At 46.0% G+C, this 20,676-nt stretch overlaps 1 protein-coding gene and 1 long non-coding RNA gene across 14 annotated transcripts in view; one reads left to right on the forward strand and one right to left on the reverse strand.

Annotated features, from left to right (window-relative positions):
* Msi2 (musashi RNA binding protein 2) overlaps positions 1–20,676 on the reverse strand; it is a 369,528-nt gene that overhangs the window by 93,286 nt on the left and 255,566 nt on the right. The window lies entirely within an intron of this gene.
* LOC125365293 overlaps positions 1–20,676 on the forward strand; it is a 32,524-nt gene that overhangs the window by 606 nt on the left and 11,242 nt on the right. The window contains exon 2 of the long non-coding RNA XR_007213683.1: positions 15,489–19,637. This is a non-coding gene — a long non-coding RNA (uncharacterized LOC125365293). The remainder of the gene's footprint in view (positions 1–15,488; positions 19,638–20,676) is intronic.

The following is a 20,676-nucleotide window of genomic DNA, read 5'->3' on the forward strand; positions in this document are numbered from 1 at the left end:
TGTCCTGGTATATTAGGGCTTAAACTCAGGGCCTCATACTCCCACTTGGCTTTTTTTCACTCAAGGCCAGTGCTCAACCACTTGAGCCACAGCTTCACTTCTGGCTTTTTACTGGTTAATTGGAAATAAGAATCTAATAAGCTTTACTACCCTGGCTGGCTTTGAACCATGATCAGATCTCAGTCTCCTTGGTAGCTAGATTACAGGAGTGAGCTGCTGGCACCTAACTACCTTCTTTTCATATGTAGTTCGGCCTTATAATTTTTTGAAGCTCACTTTAAATTTTATTAGGAGAAACATAATTGATTATATAATCAAATGTAAAATGTACATTATCAAGATATCTTAGCACTTCACAGGCCATTTAATCAAGATATCTGGGGCTGAGCCAGAAGGAATTAACTTACATGAAGCCTCAAGTATGCATTACTCTGCTATGTTTGTTTCCACTTCTAAGATGGGTCTTGCTCCTTGAGAACAGAGCTCATCCATCAAGGGCTGAGCGGTACGCAAGCTCCGGGTGGGTCTCAAGGTCCTCCATGCTACATCTCAACTTCTTATAACCAAAGAAAACCCAAAAGGCTGCTCTACCTTGAACCCTCTCTGCTGATGTCACATTTCCACAGAGCCCCTGAGTTGTCTAGTCTGTAAGGATGTCTTTAGGGATCTGCCCACGTGCCCCAGCAACAGACAGGCAGCCAAGAGAAGGAAAGGGGCTTTTGCTTCTATTCACTCATCGTAAATTGCTACTCTCTCTGGGAAAGTAAACAGATGTTATTTAGGAGGCAACAGGGGTGTCTCATGACTATAGCCAATTTTCACCAAACCCAGGGAGTCTGGGAAAAGAGGAGAATAGCAAGAGGGGGACATCTGCTTGAAATGCCATCCCCTCCTCTGCTTTTGAGGCCTAGGCAGGTTCCACAAAGCTGCTCACACCAACACACACTCAGGAATTGTCTATTGTGCTAGTCCTGGGGGTATACAAATTAAATACATCCCTGTCTTCAGAGAGTTCTTGTCCTAATCAGGAGAGGACACGCAAATAGCTGCAATACAAACAAAGCTGTGAGGTTGGGACAAAAGCAAGGATCACTGCTCCAGAATGCAGGGTTCAAGGCAGATACCATCTGTCTGTCCTTCCACAGGGGTGTAGGCAGACAAGCTCAGATTAGGTGCAGACAGGGCAGTACATAGCTGAGAAGGCCATAAGAGCATGATGCACAGCGGCATAAGAACCAAGGAGTGGAACTGATAAGCCTCGAATGTTGTGCTTATTCTACAGAAAATAGAAGATCCATCACAATCCTCTCCTCTGGAGCATCAGTGCTACCCAGGTACTGTGGACCATACTGAAACTCTTAAGACAGAGAACAGGAGAGAGAGAGGCACAGCCCAATGTCATCATGCAGCCTGGCTGGGAGGGAGGGCACAGCAGATGCATATTGTTGTCAACAGCAAGTAACCAACCCCCTACCCCCCTTCCATCTGAGTCCCAGTATCCTCATCTGTTTTAATTCCTCTGAAGATTAAATAAGGCAATATGTGTAAGGCACTTCCCAACAGCATTTGGCACCGAGAGTCACTCCATGAACATTACTGCTAATGAAGTCAGCAGAATAAGACACAACACACATAGAAAGGTAACCCAACCCAAGGCATCATGGTGTCTGTTCAATGAATAAGAGGCTGCATGCCTACACAGTGATACTGATAGTACATAATAGACCCTCTGGGGTCTTGCACCAGGAGTGAACTTAGCTTTAGTCACATACTTATAAGGTTCCCATTCTCAAAGTAAGCCTACAGCTCCATAAATCTGCTATGTGGTCTCATATTAGGGGAGAACACCCTGCTATCAGCAACCGCCCCCCGCCCCACACCAGGACTAAAGACTCCCTGGGACTGCAGCATAGACTCTTGACGAAGGACCCATGAGGTGAGTCAAACTGGCCTAAGAGGTTCTAACCTCAGCCTAACTCCAACCTCCTGTGCTGATTGAAAGCTTTTAGGCCATCTTGCTTGGACCCATTTGGGGCCAAGAATCCCCAGAATCCCCCCCAAGTAGAAGGCCTCACACATCCAGCTCTCCAGGAAACTGAAAAGCATGCAAGGGCACAGGGCAAAGGTTGCAAACCAAGATCATCAGTAAGGACAATTGGTGGTAGGAGTCACATGAAGCCTGGTCACAAGGCAACTTTCTAGGCCATCCCAGGCCACTGTCCATAAATATGTTCGCTCCAAGGCAGCTCTTAATTACTGTTGCCCTCAAACTCAGCCATCTGTGCCCTGTTCCTGTAAGAGATCCATGAACAAAGGTGAAGAGGGTGGTCAGCTGGGGCAATGGGGGCCTTTGTGTCTCCAAACAATAGTATAACTGTACAGTGAGACACATGCACAAGGGGGCTGGTCAGAAAGGACACCCTATTCATCAGCTGTGCTGGGGAAATGTGACACGCATCAGAGGAGGCACCAGCTCTGTTCTGGCTCAGGTGGGCTGTTCACTGGAGCGTGTTACAGGCTAGACAATGAGATCTTTTCGAATACCTTAACCACAGCATCCTTGGGGAAGGCAGCAGGCCTGGGGACCAGGGAGGAGCGGAGAAGGGGGGGACGGGGGACAAGAAAAACACAGAATCTATATCTGTAGACAGGGCCCATCTGCACACAAAGGCGTATATGTGTGTGCATGCGTGTGTGTGAGAAAAAGAGAGAGAGAGAGAGAGAGAGAGAGAGAGAGAGAGAGAGAGAGAGAGAGAGAGAGAGAGAGAGAACAGAGCTGGGGAAAGATAGACAGAAAAAAGGGAAAGACTAATGTGTAGTCATTTTAATGTCTTAAATCCTGGAAGACTACAGGCTGTATCAAGAAGGTCTGGAAATTATGTGAGGCTGGTCGTTTTGCCTTTCCACACATTAGGTATGACAGTTGTGGCTAACAGGAGGGAAATAAACTTTGGGGGTTCTGAGCTGAGCCCTGAGCTCATTTCTCAGCTCTGTGTTGGCTTGCCTGTGATCTCAGGTGAGTCCTCTCAATATGCCCAACTCTTTATAAAATTTTTGTTGTTATTATAAAGGTGATATATGAAGAGGTTACAGTTAAGTACATAAGTCAGGTAAAGAGCACATTTCTTTTCGGACAATGTCACCCCTGTCTTCACTCTCTCCCAGTTTTTCCCTCCTGTCCTCACCCACAAGTTGTGTAGTTCATTTTCAACAGTGTCTAGTAAGTACCACTGCTGCATTTGTTCACCTCTCCCTTACCTTCCCAAAGGCAGATAAATGAACAAAAAAGAAAAAGCAACAAAGAAAATAATTTCATTTCCATTTCCTGGATGCTCAACTCTTTCCATCTATAAAAGGAGTCCCTACCTCACAGGGCCTGGGGGAGGTCTGACTGAGAGACATATCCCCCAAGGTGTAGGGCTGGAGATGAATTGGATCTGCTATGAAACCAACAGGAAGAACAATTAAGTCACTAAAGAGAATAAGTCTAGAAGGCCTGCAGCCACTGGCATGAAAACGGTCTGCAGTCTACGTGCAGTTCACACAGCAAAGCTTATCTATCCATTATGCAGGCCCTGAGGATTTGACCTGATAGCCGCCAGCCCGCTATGTTAGAAGTGATTGCATTTTTTGACAGTGGTGGGAAAAAAAAAGAGCAGAGTATTTCCGCCTAATGTAAGAGTTTTGAAAGATGGCTCTCCTTTACCTTCCAGGAAGCTGAACTACTCTGGCAGCAGTGGGAACATTCTATGCAAAGCCAGGAGTTGTGGTCCTCCTCCATGACAGCCTAGCTCTAAGAAGGGCTATGTCATGCAGCTCTGTGTACATCCAGTTTCCTAGAAAAGCCAAATTTCTGGTTCTAGGCCAGAAGCCAAGCCTGGACAACACCTAGGCCAATGCCCAGGGATAGCGGGTGGCTTTGGGCTGGCAACGAAGGCCTTCAGAGAGAATGTTCCTTCTGTGTTTAAAGGCCTGTCATGTAGGACCTGAGGGACATACAAGCTTGCAGGCCAGCAACCACTTTTAAACTTCCTGGTATACACAATAGAGACCCTATCATTGCTTACTGGATGGGCAGATACATGGATGGATGGATGACAACAACATGTCCATCATGTTCTTTGTACATGCTGCAATTACCATACATACAAAGATGCATTCTGGTCCCCATTTTACAGATAGAAGTTAAATAGTTTACACACACAACAAGTAGGAGGAACTAAGATTTGAACCCAGGTCCACTGGCCTCCAAAGCTGAACATCCAAATGATCAATGAACCAGATCTTTCTTAAGTGTGTAAATTTCTGCATCTTTAAATTAGCACACTGCCTGCCATCAACTGTGGCCTTAGGATGCCCCTTCTTGGTCATTCCAATTTCTGATTAGACACACAGGTAGACTTCTCTCTGGATAAAGGGGTGCTACTACAGGAGGGGCGGCGAAGACTGTTCTCATGGACACACTGCCACTTCTTGGGATGCCAGCTGTGGATTTCTTACTCTCTGTCCTCCCCTTGATGTTCCTTAGGATCTCCAGTCCACGCCTCAAGAACACAGAGAGAGGGCCCAGAAAGCAAGAAGCAGCATCTAGGTCAACAGTCCACATGGCTATTTGTCTGCATTGGCTCCAAGGTCAGGGGCAGGGGGTGGGGGAGAAGCAGGAGAGCCTCTGGCCCACAGGGACCAGCACAGTCCCTGTGGGGTTTCTCGGGATAAACTGTACAGAAATAGACATCTTGGGGAGGGAGAGCAACAAGCCCAGTGGGTGTACAAGAGCAAGGATTTCTGTGCTATGGTGACTGTCTAGGGCTGGAGGCTACCATGATGGCAAAGCAGCTCTGACATGATGCACCTGCCTTCCAGGCAGAGGCAATAACAGTGCCCCCTCCAAAGTATCCAGGTCTCTCAGCCTTGTATGTCCCATCTCAGGACTCCATTGCCCAAGTGCAACAGAAGAACAAGAGGCTTCCACATGTGACTCCTAGGTGTGAATCATAGCAGTGAGTGGAGGATTCACATCGAGGGATCAAGGCTCCAAGTTTACCTTACTGCCATTTGTTTTTAGTTTCATAAGCTGGTTAACATGGGGCACTCAGAGCTCAAATCCAGATGTCTAGGGTCCTCAGAAAACCATAGCATTCTGCTAAGGCTAAGAAGTGTCTACTCAAAGTTGGCCCCAGCTGGGGTCTGAGCCCTTTTCCTGCTTCATGAAGCCCAAACTGTGCAGAGGTGTGGGGCAGCCTATGAGGATACTGACCCCTGGGTCACAGGGGCCACTCTCCTCAAACATCCAGCCATACTGGATGCATGACAGACATCAGTGGACTCTGGGCAGAAGCGTGACAAAGCCAGGGGTATAGACCCCCTTTGGACTGCAGGCTGTCACCAGCCCCTCTAGCTTCCCTTACCTTGGCACCTGCTATCATTAGCTCTCAGAGGCCTGTATGTTCACTATGAAGACCATGCATGACTGTGAGCAGGACTGAGATAAGTCCTGGCATGCAGGAGCCAGACCACACTGCTACCCAAGTGTCCTTCATTTTCACCAATGCCAGCTCTATCCAGCCAGTACCAGACAAGAAGCTGGAGTAGCTAGGGAGTGTAGCCATTCTGGGTGAAGACAACCAGGAGACCACCTCATCATCAAGGCAGGAAAGGATGGGACAAAAAGAAGCTGATATAATAAGATGTCTAACTTTCCACCACTGGCCTTCTCATTTCCTTAGCTTTTTTTTTTCCTTTGCCCCTTCCAAACTCTGTGGTTATGTGAGCCTGTGAGCTTGTCCTTGGGAAGAGCAGATACCATACCATTCTGTACTGCCATTGATGAACACTTGCTGCTAGTGGGAAGCTAGTAATGTCCCTCTTACTGTTTTGAATTTAAGAAAGTAAGAATTAAAATGTTCTCCAAGAATCTCTGAGGTTTTATTTATTTTTGTAGGTCGTGGGGCTTGAACTCAGGGCCTGGGTGCTATCCCTGAGCTCTTTTGCTCCTAGAGCCAGTGCTCTATCATTTTGTATCACAGCACCACTTCTGGTTTTCTGGTGGATAACTGGAGATAAGAATCTCACAGACTTTCCTACTCAGGTTGTCTTCAAACTAAGATCCTCAGATCTCGGCCTCCTGAATTCCTAGGAATACCGGTGTATGAGCCACTAGCACCCAGGAACTTTTGAGGTTTTGCCCACGAAAGGTAAACCAAGAAGCACTGGAAGGTTTTGTAATCAGGATCACCACTGAGAAAAGGCAGTGTCAGGGGCTCTGTCTGTTAGTGCCTTTTTAGAATAGACAGAGAGGAAAAGGTTCTAGGGATGGGCAAATGACTTACAGTGGGGTATATGTCTCTTGTTATGCCGCTGGGAAAGGTCTCTCCAAAAACAGATAGTGAGACTCAGCTCAAGCCAGTGAGGGCCTGCATTGAAACAGGCTGGCTCTCCCCTGGGTATCAGGGTTTCCAGGAAGCTTTTGTAGTACAAACACTTCAGTTCCAGCCCACCCACTCCAATCCAAGACAGAGGGAACTATCCACCTTAGTTATTTTTTTCAAAGACACTATTTTATACCTCCCAATCCATAGTTAATTTCTTTTTTAGAAAGACTGTTCTTGGGCCATCTGCACTGTACCCATCTTCCCTTGGAAGGCTGTGTGGTGACTACAATAGTAGGTGCTGACTAGGTGTAATTACAGAGGCACCGAATATGCCAACCGTGACCATGACAGTGAGGGGTTTCTCTTGGTAATCTAAGCATGTCCTTTCCCCGAGAGCCTTTATTTAAATATTTTGTCAGCTCCTCATGCCAGCAGCAAGCAAGCTCTATCTCCAGCACTCTTGGAAAAAGAGAGTGAGGTGCAAGGAAAAATATGCCTCCTACCCGCTCATCTTTCTTAACAAAATACGCCATGAAGATCAAGAACTGAGCAAGATATGAGTGCACCCAGGATGCAGGCTCCTGGAATGCTTACAACCTGCTGACTTAGCTGCCTTTGGCCATGGGCTTGAACAGTTAGATGGAATCTTTAGCACCCAGGAAAACTGCTGCTGTTACACCCCATGAACTCTGACCAAAATCAGGGCTGCTTCTTCCTCATCAATGGCAGTTCGAGAGACATCCTGGGAAACCTCTGGTCCCCAGGGAGCAGGGGCAGGGCAAGCATCCCTAACCCTGAACTTCAGGGCCAATGAGAGCCTGTCCTTAGCCACACACCCTTTCCAGGCTGGATTGTTTGGTAAATTTGACCTGGAATTCATGGGGAAGCAGAAAGTGACTTAGAAGTAAGCAGAGGGTTGCTGGCATTACTCAATTCATTCTAAACAAATCAATAATTGGCCAGGTACTGGGGGTTCACCCTCCTCTCCCTGAAGAAGCCTCTTTTTTTCTTTGGAATGTTTCTGGTGTCCAGAAAGGAAGTGTGAGTTAGTACTACATGGGAAGAATACACAAGGCAGCAGTTCTTTTGTGTGTGTGTGTGTGTGTGTGTGTGTGTGTGTGTGTGTGTGTGTGTGTGCCAGTCCTAGTCCTTAAACTCAAGGCCTGAGTTCTTTTTTTTTTTTTTTTGCTCAAGGCTAGCAACTCTGCCACTTGAGCCACAGCACCACTTCTGGCCATTTTGTATATATGTGGTGCTGTGGAATTGAACCCAGGGCCTCATGTATAGGAGGCAAGCACTCTTGCCACTAGGCCATATTCCCAGCCCATGGCAGCAGTTCTTACTCGCTCTCTGGAGCTCCCTAAGAAAGTGCAAGCTGTCCATGAACATAAGAACATGTCTATGAACATAAGAAAGGAAAATACAACTCGGAAGAGCAAGGTATAAACCTATTCATGAGTGCCACATACCACATGCCTCCACATAGCTTGTCTCTCAAAGTGAGGTAGCAACAGGCCATGAGCCAAGTGGGTCCACTAGGGAAATTAATTACACAACCTTTACCCCAGGTGGACCACATGGGGTCTGCATCCAGTGCCCAGAAGGCCTGTTGATACTACACGATACTCTGAACTCCCTCCCCTCCCCTCCCCATCAGCAAGATTGATGTTGATGACCACGTGCTCTGCCTAATAGATCCACGTGCCTCATCTGTCCACCTCAAGGAAGATGTATTCTTGCATTTCTAACAGATGTCTCAGGGAATAATTAGATGTCACTACTCCAACATTACATTACAACTTCCCTGCAGATCCTGGAGAAAGGGGAAATGAGTTACGAGGAGCAAACCAAGCTAAATACAGTTGGTAATTGAAAAAGTGGCTAAGGAAATCAGGGAGGGAAAAGCAAGCAAGCCAGACCTAAATGGATTATCAATCATTTCCTTTTAGGGCAAGCTCTACTGCAACTTAATCAATTGCTATTGCTTCCCAAATTCAATAAGAAAACTGATACTATGGGGAAAAAGAAAAAAACTTCCACACAAACAAACAAACATTAAATGTTTACCATTATACTCCTGATGGATACTAGGCAATATCCCGCCTTCAGTTCCAATCCAATTCCACATTTATCAGCATAGAAGAAATTTACAGGCAATGAAATCTGAACAATGTGTTAGTATTACCACTGAGAAGGTGAAGCGCCTGAGGTACAGTCGACAGGCCTCCCTGGGACATGGGTTTAGTAGTCACAACATAAGGGAGTAGGTCTGAGATAGGGCAGCCTGTCCTGGGTGCTAGGAGAGGGAGCTCTAGGACAAGATCAGGAGGGTTGCTACATGACCTTGGGACTTCTAAGGGCATCTGTTGCCATAGCAACCCAGTGAGGATAAACATCATCACTCTTGTAGTTAACAAATGTGTGTCAAGTACTGGTTATGATTATGGTTAGGTAGTGGGGGAATGGAAAGAGGAACATGGTCTCCTGTCCTTTAGGTTCTAATAATAACTGGGGAGTCAAGGGTAAAGAATAGATGATAGGGGTGACAAAGGAATGCTGATCAAAGGATGTGGTGGGATTCAAAGTTTAGTCAAGGAGCTGCTATGTCACAGGATACACTGGGTGGGAAGCCTAGGGCAAGGCTCTTCCAAACAGCATCTAGGAGACCACATTGATGCCTGGATGGAATAGAATCCAAGGACAGTTCTGAAGAATTCTTCTGAACAGATCAGAGACAGGTCTGGAGGCATGGTCACTATAGGTGCCCAGGAGAAATTCAATGTGATGCAGAAAATAGAGCCACCTAGAGCTAAAATACAGATCCTGGCCAGATGTGTGGGAAGCTAGCTCAGGATAAGGCCTCAGATGTGGCTTGAAACAATTGGATACCTTTAACCCTGGTCAGGGCAACAGCCAGGGGATCTCAGTATAATGGCCCTACACTTCCCCACACTGCCCTATTTCTCAATCACAGTGCACTGTAGACTTTAATACAGCAGCAAAGCCTTTCCAAGGAGCCCAGCACAGCGTGTAAAAATGCCAGAAGGAAAGAACAGAAGTGCTCCCTGGAAATCACGGAAATCTCAGCATGCTTGAGCAAAAGATTCCAGCACAGGCTGAGGGGCCACTACTCACAATGGTGACAATTACAGAGGTAGCAGGGAGGTGATAGCTAGGAGTCAGTCTCTACAGATATGATCCAAGGAACACAGGCGAGGTTTTATAGCAATACCTGGATTTAAACTGCAGCTCTGCTACTGACTGGTTGGGTGTGACCCTCCAGGAAAGTTCTTAACTTCTCTGTTTCTTCATCTGAAAAATGGGCATAACACCTACAGTGCACAGGGTCAGCCTGTAGGTGAAGTTAAATAAGACAAAACAAAAAGCAGGGAAGTACTCTCAGCTCACTTCCTGTGCTTAGGGAGCATTTTCTGATCTGAGTTATTGTCTAGCATCATTGTTAATAACAGTAACATCACAGACATAAGGCAGGTGTAGAACATTCCCTTATACCCTTCATCACCAAGGAGGCAGAAAATAGAGCTTTTTGACACTTTCCAAGCAAGTGCGCACATGGTAACTGCTTGCTGAGGAGGAAGGTGTCTCAGGACGAAAGGCTCCAGCTTCATAAGAGCAACTGGCAGCAGATGCTGGTGGCTCTTAGTGATTATGCTGTTTCGTTGTACTTGATGGAGGGGTGACTTTGCAAGCTACAAGGCTCTCTAGCAATACTCCGTAAAACTATAAATTTACTTTGAGAGCACCAAGTCTAATTACCTCGCCAAGACTCTCTGCATTTTTAAGAACTGTTCCCCCTGCCCCTCCTTAAACTCTTGATCATAAGGACCCTTGTTAGCAATACTTGGCGTCGGATTTGTTTCGCCTGTTGCCGTGGCAACAAAGCAGTGTTTACCAGCTCTTCCAAGCTGGTACATCTTTATTAGCACCCGATCCCATGAGGAGCAGGAAGCAGTTCAGAGGTTTAAAGAGCATTAATCCCCTTAAGCTTTGCAAACCTCTCTAGTTAGGGAGCCCAGGGGGGGGGGGGCAGGGGAAATTGAGGTCTCTGCCTTTAGCAGGGTCTTCCTAGAATCCTTAGGCTTACAAGAAGCACCAGATAGGGGGGTGGGGCTGAAAAACTTATCTCTGGAGCTTCACTTTAAATTTCTCCTCCTCTTGAAAGAGACAAAGTTGTGAACTGCCTCTGCTTCACAAGAAAAGTTTGTAACTCATCCATCACAGAAGGGCCGCTGGCTTTTTCCTCACCGCCTCTCTGACCACACTGCTTTCTTGTGATAAACACAGGACTTTCAAAAACTCTTATCTCTTAGCCAGAAAGAGGGACAGCCACAAAGGCCCACTGGCCAGGCTGCTCCTGCACCCTCCTTTCAGCCCCTCCGCGAGAAGTGACAGATGATTCAGAACTGAGATAGATTTCCAGTGCATTTAAAAAAAAAGAAGAAGAAAGAAAAACCTCAAGAAAGCGGCTCAAGAAAGCTCCCTCATCTCCTTAGCCTCTGCCTGCCTTGGAAGGTTTTTCAAAGTAAGGGCAGAAGTGCAAAGCAGGGAGAAGAAAGAGTTTCTCTGCATCATTTAAAGCAGTTAGATGTCCCATTCCCTCTCCTGACAAATCAACATCTCTTTCATCATTTTTCACTGCAGCCTAGAAAAATCAAAACCCAGCTAGTAGACCAGAAAGACCTGTGGCTGAATTCTGGACAGTCTCACAAGTGAAAGATGCTTTACTAGTATTTACTTGGGCTTCACAAATAGCTATCAAATGGGTAATTTTTAGCTGGTGGAGCCTTGGCATTGTCCATGGTCCCTAGATGGGTACCCTTGACTGACAGGGTTACTCAACTGAAGGGCACCGCCATTAAGAGCTTGAACTTGGCCTAGTCCATGCACATGTGTGGTGGTGGTGGTGGTGGTGGTGGTGGTGGTGGTGTGTGTGTGTGTGAGAGAGAAAGAGAGAGAGAGAGAGAGGGAGAGAGAGAGAGAGAGAGAGAGAGAGAGAGAGAGAGAGAGAGAGAGAGAGAGAGAGATTCTGGAAGGGATAACAAAGGGTCTTGGTCCCAACCAGGCAAACTCTAATTCCTCTTTTCAATAAGTCAGGTATTGCCCTTTATTCCAAATGGTCCTCAGGAGTGGGGCAAAGAATTCAAAGACCAGTATCAGCCTTTCAAAAAATAAAGACTTTTCAGCTCTACAAATTCTAGGTGGTCCAGCAGTCATGTAATCACTTACATTCCCATACCTGTTTTCTAAGAGTGCTTGAGGTGTCTCAGAGTGCTTAAGCTTGAAAAGAACCGGACAATAAGACCATGAGCCTAACTGTAAAAGACAGGTTATCACAGAAAGAAGATGATAATGGCTCTTTCTCTATGTCAAGGTCCAGAAGTGGTTGGATAAGACTTGGAGGTCAGAGAATCTTAAAGTCAGTAACACTTTCAGTTGTGGAGAAATTTAAAATGCCAAGGAAATACTCTCTAATGCCGAGAAGCTGGCAGTGGCAACAGGACTTAAAAATAGATTTATGGGGCTCAGAAAGGTCAAGACATTCAGAAAAAGGCAGGGCCCACTTGGTGCCACCTCGCATATGGTCCCGTCACTTCAAGCCCAGGCTAGAGAGACCTCAAGATGGACAATCCAGGGTTTAGATGCAGTAGAGCAGTGGAGGAGGGGGGAGTGAGATGGGGTACTGGCTGGCCTTCATGCTCCAAGCCCAGGAGCAGACAGGAAGCCAAGCTAGGATCCCATGGCTCTCTCAGAAAGGGACTTAAGAGTTACAGACCAGTGAACATAACTCTGAACTCCTCTGAGTTATGAGAGGTATTCTGTTAAGAGCACTAAAAATCTCATGAACCAGATGGTCCAAGGGACCAATGAGGAAGTGGGGGACAGCATCCCAGGGTATATCACTCCTGGGGTAGTATGAGGAGGGACCTACTGAAGGTCACATGCCTGGGTCCTCAGGTACCAGGGCCCTTTCCAGTGTAGCTGAATAATGCTACAACAGCCTCTGGCCAGCAAGTGGCGTGCAGGAGCCAACCTTTCAGGAAGCTAAAGGTTCTAAGGGAAGTTGGGCTGTTGGTCTGGTGATGGTGAGTGAAAGCTAGCCTGGATTCAGCAGGGCATAGCTCCTGCTTCCATGGTTCTTTCTGCTGGAGTAGTCAGCACACACATCTGCCTCCAATGGACTTTGGATCCCAGCTGGGGACCCCACCGTGTCCAGCCTTGGCATCTGTGGGGCTTTTAAACCTTTCCAGTGAGAAGTCCCTTCAGGACATGGGTGACTAGAGGTCTTGCTAGGGGGCTTCAACACCTACATCCAAAAGCTACAAATATAGCATAGTGGGTGAGGAAGGTGGCAGGGATGTATCTGGGTATCACGAGAAAAGGCAGAAGCCATTATGCTCCTGACACTTGATTGCTACTCGAAGCCCATTTCCAACCCAATTGCCACCTCTTCCTATACTGCAGCCAACACATCTTCATCACCCATCCAACCACACACCCTTGTCATCCTTCCTTCTGCCATTCCAGAGGCCTCTCCAGCTCATCCAATCTGAGGAAAGCCAGGAAAGGTGAGCCATTGTGGACTCAAGCTCTGCCTTCCTTAATCTGAGCAAATACTGTTTCCTCTGTCCTTCCCTGTTACCTACATGCTCTGGAAAAAGGAGCCTTCCATTCCTTCCAAGCTCTCTGAGTCATCCAGGAAGCTCCATACAAGTAATCCATTATGTGAGTTCTGAAGCGCTCCGAATAAACCAACAAAATCCTTTCATGAAATCACCAGGAGAAGGTTATTTATGTGAACAGTAACCATTCTTTCTCTTTAATCAGTATAATAAACAAATTTTAATGACACCTTCCAAGAACAGCACTTTCCCCTCAAGTCCATTTTTAGTTTACTAGAAGAAGAAAAAAAGGGGGGTGGGGAGAGACTGGTACGTGGCTCAAGTGGGAAAGCATTTGCCTAACAAGGGCTAGGCCAAGTGTTGAATCCTCAGTACAAAAAGAAGAAAATAGCTCCCGAAAAATTCTATGGGGGTGAGGCTGGAGTGGAAGGTGCCACCACACCACTCTCATCCAGAACATGAGTGTGTGTGTGTGTGTGTGTGTGTGTGTGTGTGACAGAGAGAGAGAGAGAGAGAGAGAGGGAGAGAGAGAGAGAGAGAGAGAGAGAGAGAGAGAGAGAAACTGTCCAAGATTTCCTGGGAAGAGGGACACTATCTTTGTGCTGCTTCTCCTTCAGAGCCAAAAATTTCCACCATTTTCTAGCAGGCATCAAATTTCTCAGAAGAAAAGACAAGGGGGTGAAGGTTCTAGGGAAGAGCAGAGTTCATTTATGTATATATTTATTTTTTCCTTACTTATGATTCTGCCCCTAAAAGTACTTTGGGAAAAGAAAAGGTAAAAGGATGTACTCCCCCACCCCCCAAAAAAAAATCAGAGAGAGAAATGGAAGCAAGTTCTTTCTCTATGACCCCTAAGGACTCCAAACCTTGCTGTTTCAAACAACAAAAATCACAGCATGCAGAGCAGCTGGCATCCAGCTGAAAGTGGCATAGTGTGCTTCAGTATTCCTACACCAACTCAGCTTTGACTTAAGTACTTTTGCAGCAAAGAAGAGCCCCGAGAGCATGTGTAAAGGACACCAAATGCTTGCAGAGATCCTGAAGGTCACTGAGATGCAGTCCTCTCTAGACAGTGGCAGTGGCCCTGCCGGTCACAGTCTCTGGCAGCCAACCAGACACCCAATCCCTGCTCCAAGTGAGGCCCCAGGCTCCACCCCTGTCCCACAGAGGGAGCATCTGCAGCATTTGTGCTCTATGAGGTACACCAGCATGGGCTCAGGAAAAGTGTTCTCTAACTGAGGCTGGGGTGGGGCAAGAGGGGGAACATAGTAGTCTCCCCTCCTGGGGGTGACCTGGTCAGGTACTGCTCTTGTATCAACCAGCCTCCAAATTCTAGGAGTCAGAAGTGGTCCTGCTAAGGTCTCATCTCCCAGTCTCTCTTGAACTCCACTCCTTTCTATTAAGCAGAGAAAGAGGTCAAAAGAAGGGCAAGTAGCTATAGCATAGGGTTCTAGTAGTGAAGAGCCACCAGAAATGAAGATGTAATAAGATACCTTCTTAATGCATGCAACTAAGACCTTAATAGTCAGATGGCAGCCCTTACCGGTCACTGGGGAAGGAAAATTCCTTGTTGCAAAAGGGGAAATGAGCTTATTTTCATACACCACAGGGTAGAGAGCAGGCACATAGCACTGGGCAAATCTTAGATGAAACCATTGCATAATTTGGCTCTTAACACAGGCTCTTTAACAGCTCTGTCTTTTGGCAAAGTCCAAAGCTGGGGGTCTATGAGTGGGTAGGCCACTTCCAGGGCTGGAGAGAATTAACTACTGTGAAGTCCAAAGACCAGTACAGTAAGAGGGATGAAGCCAACACACAGAATTATTGAGCGCCTACACACTGCTCATTAAAACCACTTCTTCCCTAGGGGTTTTGCTGGGGAAGTAAATGGTCAACAGATCCAGAAAACACTGGTTTTGGCTTCCTGCTGAAGTAGGGTCCACAGCATCCCTCTCTCCCCTCCCACCCCCATCCTTTCTCACTCCCCACACCAAACTTATTCAGCCCCAATGTTTACAGCTTGCTATACCACAAATCTTTATTTCCCGTCACCCACTGGCCCAAGCTGTCCCCACTCCCTGTTTCTCCCAGACAAGTTAATAAGACGGAAGGCTCCCTAGAGGCTCAGAGCGGCCAACATTATCACTTGGAAGCAAGGCAGAAATCCTGACACATCGGAAATGACTTCAAGCCTATTAATTACCCTTTCTTCTTTGGCAGATCTTTTGAAAGAAAGCTTGACAAATAGAAAGGATGGCTAGCATTGCCTCTCCGCCCCAATTAAGCCCCTACTCCCACACAAATCTGATTTGGCCTTTTTTTTCTCCTTCCTTTTATTTTTTTTTTTAAAAACCAACTTATTTGTCACAGCTGTACCCAGCTGGGATAGTCCTACTATGATTCATATGGTCAGGAACACAAAAGGTGAACCCCTCTTCACAGGTTAAGCTCCAGGTATCAGACATATCCCCTGGAGGGGGTGGCCACTTACGTGTACTGTTCTCCCTCTCAGCCCCTAGTGTTTCACCTGCTGGCCAGTGTACCTAGTCTCTTCTCATGTGGCCTCCTGGAGATGCCTCCCCTTATTTCTGTGCCTCTCACCTAAAATGGTTGTCCCTAGGAGGCTACTCCCAAACATCTACCCAAATAAAGTAGGGCACAGGCTGCCTTGAGAGCATCTCTTTGTTTTATCTTCTTAGCTTAGCACTTAGCTATACCTGAAATTATGGGATTATGGTCCTTCTCTATGAAGAACACTTATCAAAACCCACCTATGTTCCCTGTGGGATTGCTAGAACTCATAGAACAACATGAACATAGAATAGAGAGTTGCCTGATAGCCCCAAACTGAATGGGTAGAGAGAGATGAAAGCATGAAGCCAAGGGCCTCAAGAACAGGGTGTACTTCTGCAGGAAGGGGGGAAGGGAGGGTGGATTACACAGTGACTATGCCCCACAACAGGAGGCTTTACCCCACCACCCTGGGGAGGCCCAAGTGGAACAGCTGGATGAATCAGTGCACCCATGCAGCCAGTCACCAACTACAGGAAAAACCAATGATCTCAAACTGGAATCCACCCACAGCTTGCTGTCCCTGACACTCCAAGAGACCTTTATCAGTATTCTATATAGCCTTCTAAGGACATTGTGTATTTGGATCTCCAGGTCTGGCTTTGATCAAGGCAAGGCCACCCACTAGGACCCTATTTTTCTGGTGCCTTTCTACCGTATCTCATTTTAAACTCTTAACAAAAATCTTTAAGCCATTAACCAGGAAATCATCATTAAATCATTTGTTCATTTTTATTAGCATCCCAGTAATTAAAGAGAATCATATTTCAGAAATCTTCAGCTGCACTTATCAAAACCCACCCTCCAACCAATCAATTAGTATTACAATAACTGAGGTCCCTCGTTGCTGCTGCTATTAGCATTTTGATTGAATGTCTGTTGAGAAGTGACTGGTAACAGAAGATTGTGTTCAGAAAGTAATGTTTCTTTATTCGTTTCCACCGAACCTTGTCTGGTTGTCTCCAGTCTCGACTCAAAAGAGACAAGACAGTTTCCAAAAGCAGTCATTTTGGTGGTGGATTATATTTTCATGAGGTGTGTGATAAATTGGGCCTAATCACTCCAGAATCGCCAGCTACACACAGAGGCCTCCCACTGGCTACAGCACCCAGGAGCTGGGCTGGCTGTTGGCCCTACAGGATGAGGTCCCTCTGCCACCTTGCTCTCCACCGAGATCATCCAGGACCAAGATCATCCAGGACCGTAAACACCAGATCGTTCACAAATGGCCCTTCAGGCAACTCAGATCTAATAATGCCTGTGCCAGAGTGGCCCATGGCTGTTGTTATTCACAGGGAAGATCATCATTATTATACACCCCCTCTCTGCCAAGCACTTGGGAAACCTGTTATTCTAACATTCAGACTTAAGTTCTCCAGTCGTCATCATAATAATAAAAGCACCAGTCAGTGCAGAGATGGGTTAACAAGCTCCATTATAGGGACAGAAAGGCTGTCTTCTCCAAGCCACAGTAATTAACAAGAGTTCATTAAAATCAACAGCCTGTTCCTTCACAGCTCTATTTACTGTTGCTCCCCCTGCCTGCCCCATCACTGAGGCCTTTTGTGGAGACCTCCAGACACACAATGCCATCAAGCCAACAGAAAGGTTTCAATCTTCCTCTAGTAAGTTAGTCATAGCAGCTGTGGGAACTAAAGGAGATTGTACTCTGACTTGTCCTGAACAGAAGTAAGGTAGGGGACAGAAACTGGTATGTGTCTAGGGTGGGAAGGCTATGTGTTCCCAACTATAGATATGGTAGCTGGCTACATCTATGCATCAGCCTGTTCCTATATCTACCCACCCATCCACTACCAATCTGCAGAAAAAGCCCAAGCTTCACGTTCAGTGCATATGACCTTGGTGCAAGGAACCTGTCCCTATTCCAATGGCAGGGCTGTATTAATGCTTCATTAAAAACTAAAATTAAAGGCTTCCAGAATTCAGAGTAAAAAAAAAAAAAACTAAGCTAAAAAGTGCTGTTTCCTGTTTGAAAAAAAAAAAATCTCTTCTCTAAACTCAAGTCTCCTTTTTCTCCTCCTCGGCTCTTGTTTCTCCCCTGGCTGCCAGCCAAGATTTTATAATAGTGTCAGGTAGCAATTTCATTTTTAAAATGCTCTTATCAAGGATTTAAGGTGAAAGATAAGAACAGCACAGTAAATCTTCATAAAGGAGTGCAGTATGAGGCATAGTATTTTACAAATCAAAACAGTTAAACGAAATGAAAAGGCAAGGACAGGGAAACAAAGTGAGTTGAACAGGGGCTGGAAGGGGGAGGGGAGAGGCCAAGTTAAATAGAAAGATCATCCTTCAGATCTCCCAGCTCCCTTTGGTAATGGTCTTGGCATATTTGCTAAGAATTGCATGAACACTCCAATTTCCATTTTAAAATAGCATGTTTTTAGAAGGCATATATATTGTCAAACCATTACACACACTTAACCGAGGGTTTTCAACCAAGTCATCTGACCTGTAAGCATGTGTTGCTAATATCACTGCTTTATAATTTATCAAATCAATTTCTTCATGGAATGACTAATAACACATCCACAGCTGCTCTCCTCTTCCCTCCCCAGCTGCTCCCACCCCAAGAGCTGCAGCAACATGCGCTGGGCTACCTGCGGTGCCTCAGCTCCTTCCCACCTCTACTACACACACTCCGCTAAAGAACATTATAGAAACATAAGAAAGGAGGTGAGCCCAGGAGGTGCCACTAATGACCAAACTACTTTGTAGAGGCCGCTTTGTTATTTACTACCCAGGAAAAGTTAGCAACACAGCTAATGACCAGGCTAGGGCTCTTTATTTTATGAGGAAAGAGGAAAGATTTTAATTAGCCTCACAATCAAGAAACTACAACCTATGTTAAGACAGGAACATATATTTCCTTTCTTCTTTCCACCCTCATAACAACTTGATTCCAGTGAATTTTTTAAAACAATCAACCAAGGGCCACAGCCAACTCTTGCCTACATACAAACATACCCAGACACACATCCCTTACACATATACACATAATACATATAGGGCTGGAATACAATCCCAAAGTGGCAACAAAAATTTAAAACTTGTGAAAATAAACTCAGTACAGTTCAATTTAGCTCTTTACAAACACTGTCAATCTCCCTGGGACCTACCTTACAAGTGCACAACAAATAAAAACATACAATTAGATGATTGCTTATTTGTCAAGGAATGATTCAATTGTCCATTAAAGGCTGGAGTTCTAAAAATAATTTAAAGACACACAGCTCTGTTGTAAAACAGATTAGCACTATGGGCAAAATACAAAGCTTCCTTTGTAAATCCTACCTACTTTTTTTTTTAAAGATAAGACAATAGAATGGGTGAGAGGCCAGTTAAAGCATAATTTTCAGAGTGTGTTTTCTTGTTGTCAGTCAGAAAAATTATCAGATGTTTGTTTACACAGCAGTTTATAAATAAATATAGTAGTCGAATCAAGAGATCTCTTTCCACGACAAATGAAATCATCTTAACTAAAAGGAAACTTCAGGTGCCTAAGACAGAAAATTTTGGAGGTTGGAAGGTAACACAACTCTCAGTGCAATACCTTACTGGGAAGGAAATGCACAGGTGGTGTAGATCTTCAGCAGATGCCTGACTAAGTCAACCATCTTCTTTTACCTTGGCTGTATGTGGCAGCTACAAAGGTACTAATGGCATTTGTTCTTCCTTTTTAGCAAGCAAGATCTCTCAAAAGTCTGCTTGGGTCCCTCAGGTGCCAGAGCTCAAAGTGAGAAGAGACTACCATCCTGAGATCCTAGACACAGGTCAGGACCAAGGATCTGTTCCAGAGAAGAGATGGCAGCTGTGCCTCAGTGGACTATAAGGCTAGAAGCGTCTTTTGTGATGACATGACCTAGGCAAAGGCTCCCAGCCCTGGCTGCATATTAACATCTGCTGGGAGAATTTCAAGATAATCAATGCCATGGGCTCCATCTGGGTCTCACTTAACTGACCTGGGGTGGGGCCCAGGCAACTGTGTGGTTTAAAAACTCCCCAGGTGATTCGAATGTTAAGAACCACTGGTCTGGTTCAAAGCTCTGATGTGGCATCATCATTCATCTCATGTTGTGTGTAGCACTGGGCTGCAGGGTGACTTAGCCAGATCTTCCTAAGGGAGCCTGTCCCTCCATGAGAAAATCAAAGCTGGCAACAGGAATTAAAGCAGTTCTTTGGCTTATGAGCTGAATCTAAATTCCAAGTAGAAGAGTATAAAGGAAAAGATGAACTTTGAGAAGTCCCTTCTCTTCTGCTTCATCGTGTAAGAGCCCTGAAACCTGTTTATGCCTAGGAAAGACTTCCAAAGGGCTACCCAGACCCACCACAGCTCCTCCCCAGTCAACAGAAGGCAGCTGGGTGAGAGAGGTGAGGGAGAGCAGGGCTGGCAGACAACAAACTGAGGCCACTGTGGCTTCTGTGTCTATTCTGGGCCCAGAATGGATGATGTCACCTCCAGCAGCAATGGAAAGCAGTCATGAATCATGCATGCACCAGCCCAGCCCTCTGAGATAATAAATCGGATGCCTGCACTGAGTACAGAGGCCACAGAGCGGCTGCAAGAGCCCAGCTTTACCTAGGGTGCCTAGATTCGGGCCCCATGCTGGACATTTCCAGGGAAGGAGTCATTTTCAATTATATCCTGCAATCAAAATAGGTGGCAAGTGAATTAAGAATTTCAGGTTTGTAGGGAGCACCCAAAGGCACACCATTTTGGTTGTTACTGAGTCATCGCAGTTATTTTTGTATGCTGCTAGATTTGCTGACCACACCTGAGGAGCACTTCCACACTGTAATTATCTACTACTGCTGGGCCTACCGGGGGGCCCTGACCACCGTAGATGTCCTGACCTGCAGATGTTGCCATTCTGACCCTCTGCTGCATTGATGTAGCTTAAAACTCACTCCGGCATGAAATCTGGCACATGTCCCTGCCTAAAAGGATTCCTGGGACAATAAAAAAGGAAAACCAAGCTGTCTGTCCGGCAGCTTTTGAAGTTGGCTGTCTTGCTGAAGTTTCTTTCACTTTTCCCAGGATGGAAGTAGAGGCAGAATGGAAGGATGCCAAGGGG

This window comes from Perognathus longimembris, chromosome 17 (genome assembly GCF_023159225.1).
Source record: "Perognathus longimembris pacificus isolate PPM17 chromosome 17, ASM2315922v1, whole genome shotgun sequence".
NCBI classification, from domain to species: domain Eukaryota; kingdom Metazoa; phylum Chordata; class Mammalia; order Rodentia; family Heteromyidae; genus Perognathus; species Perognathus longimembris.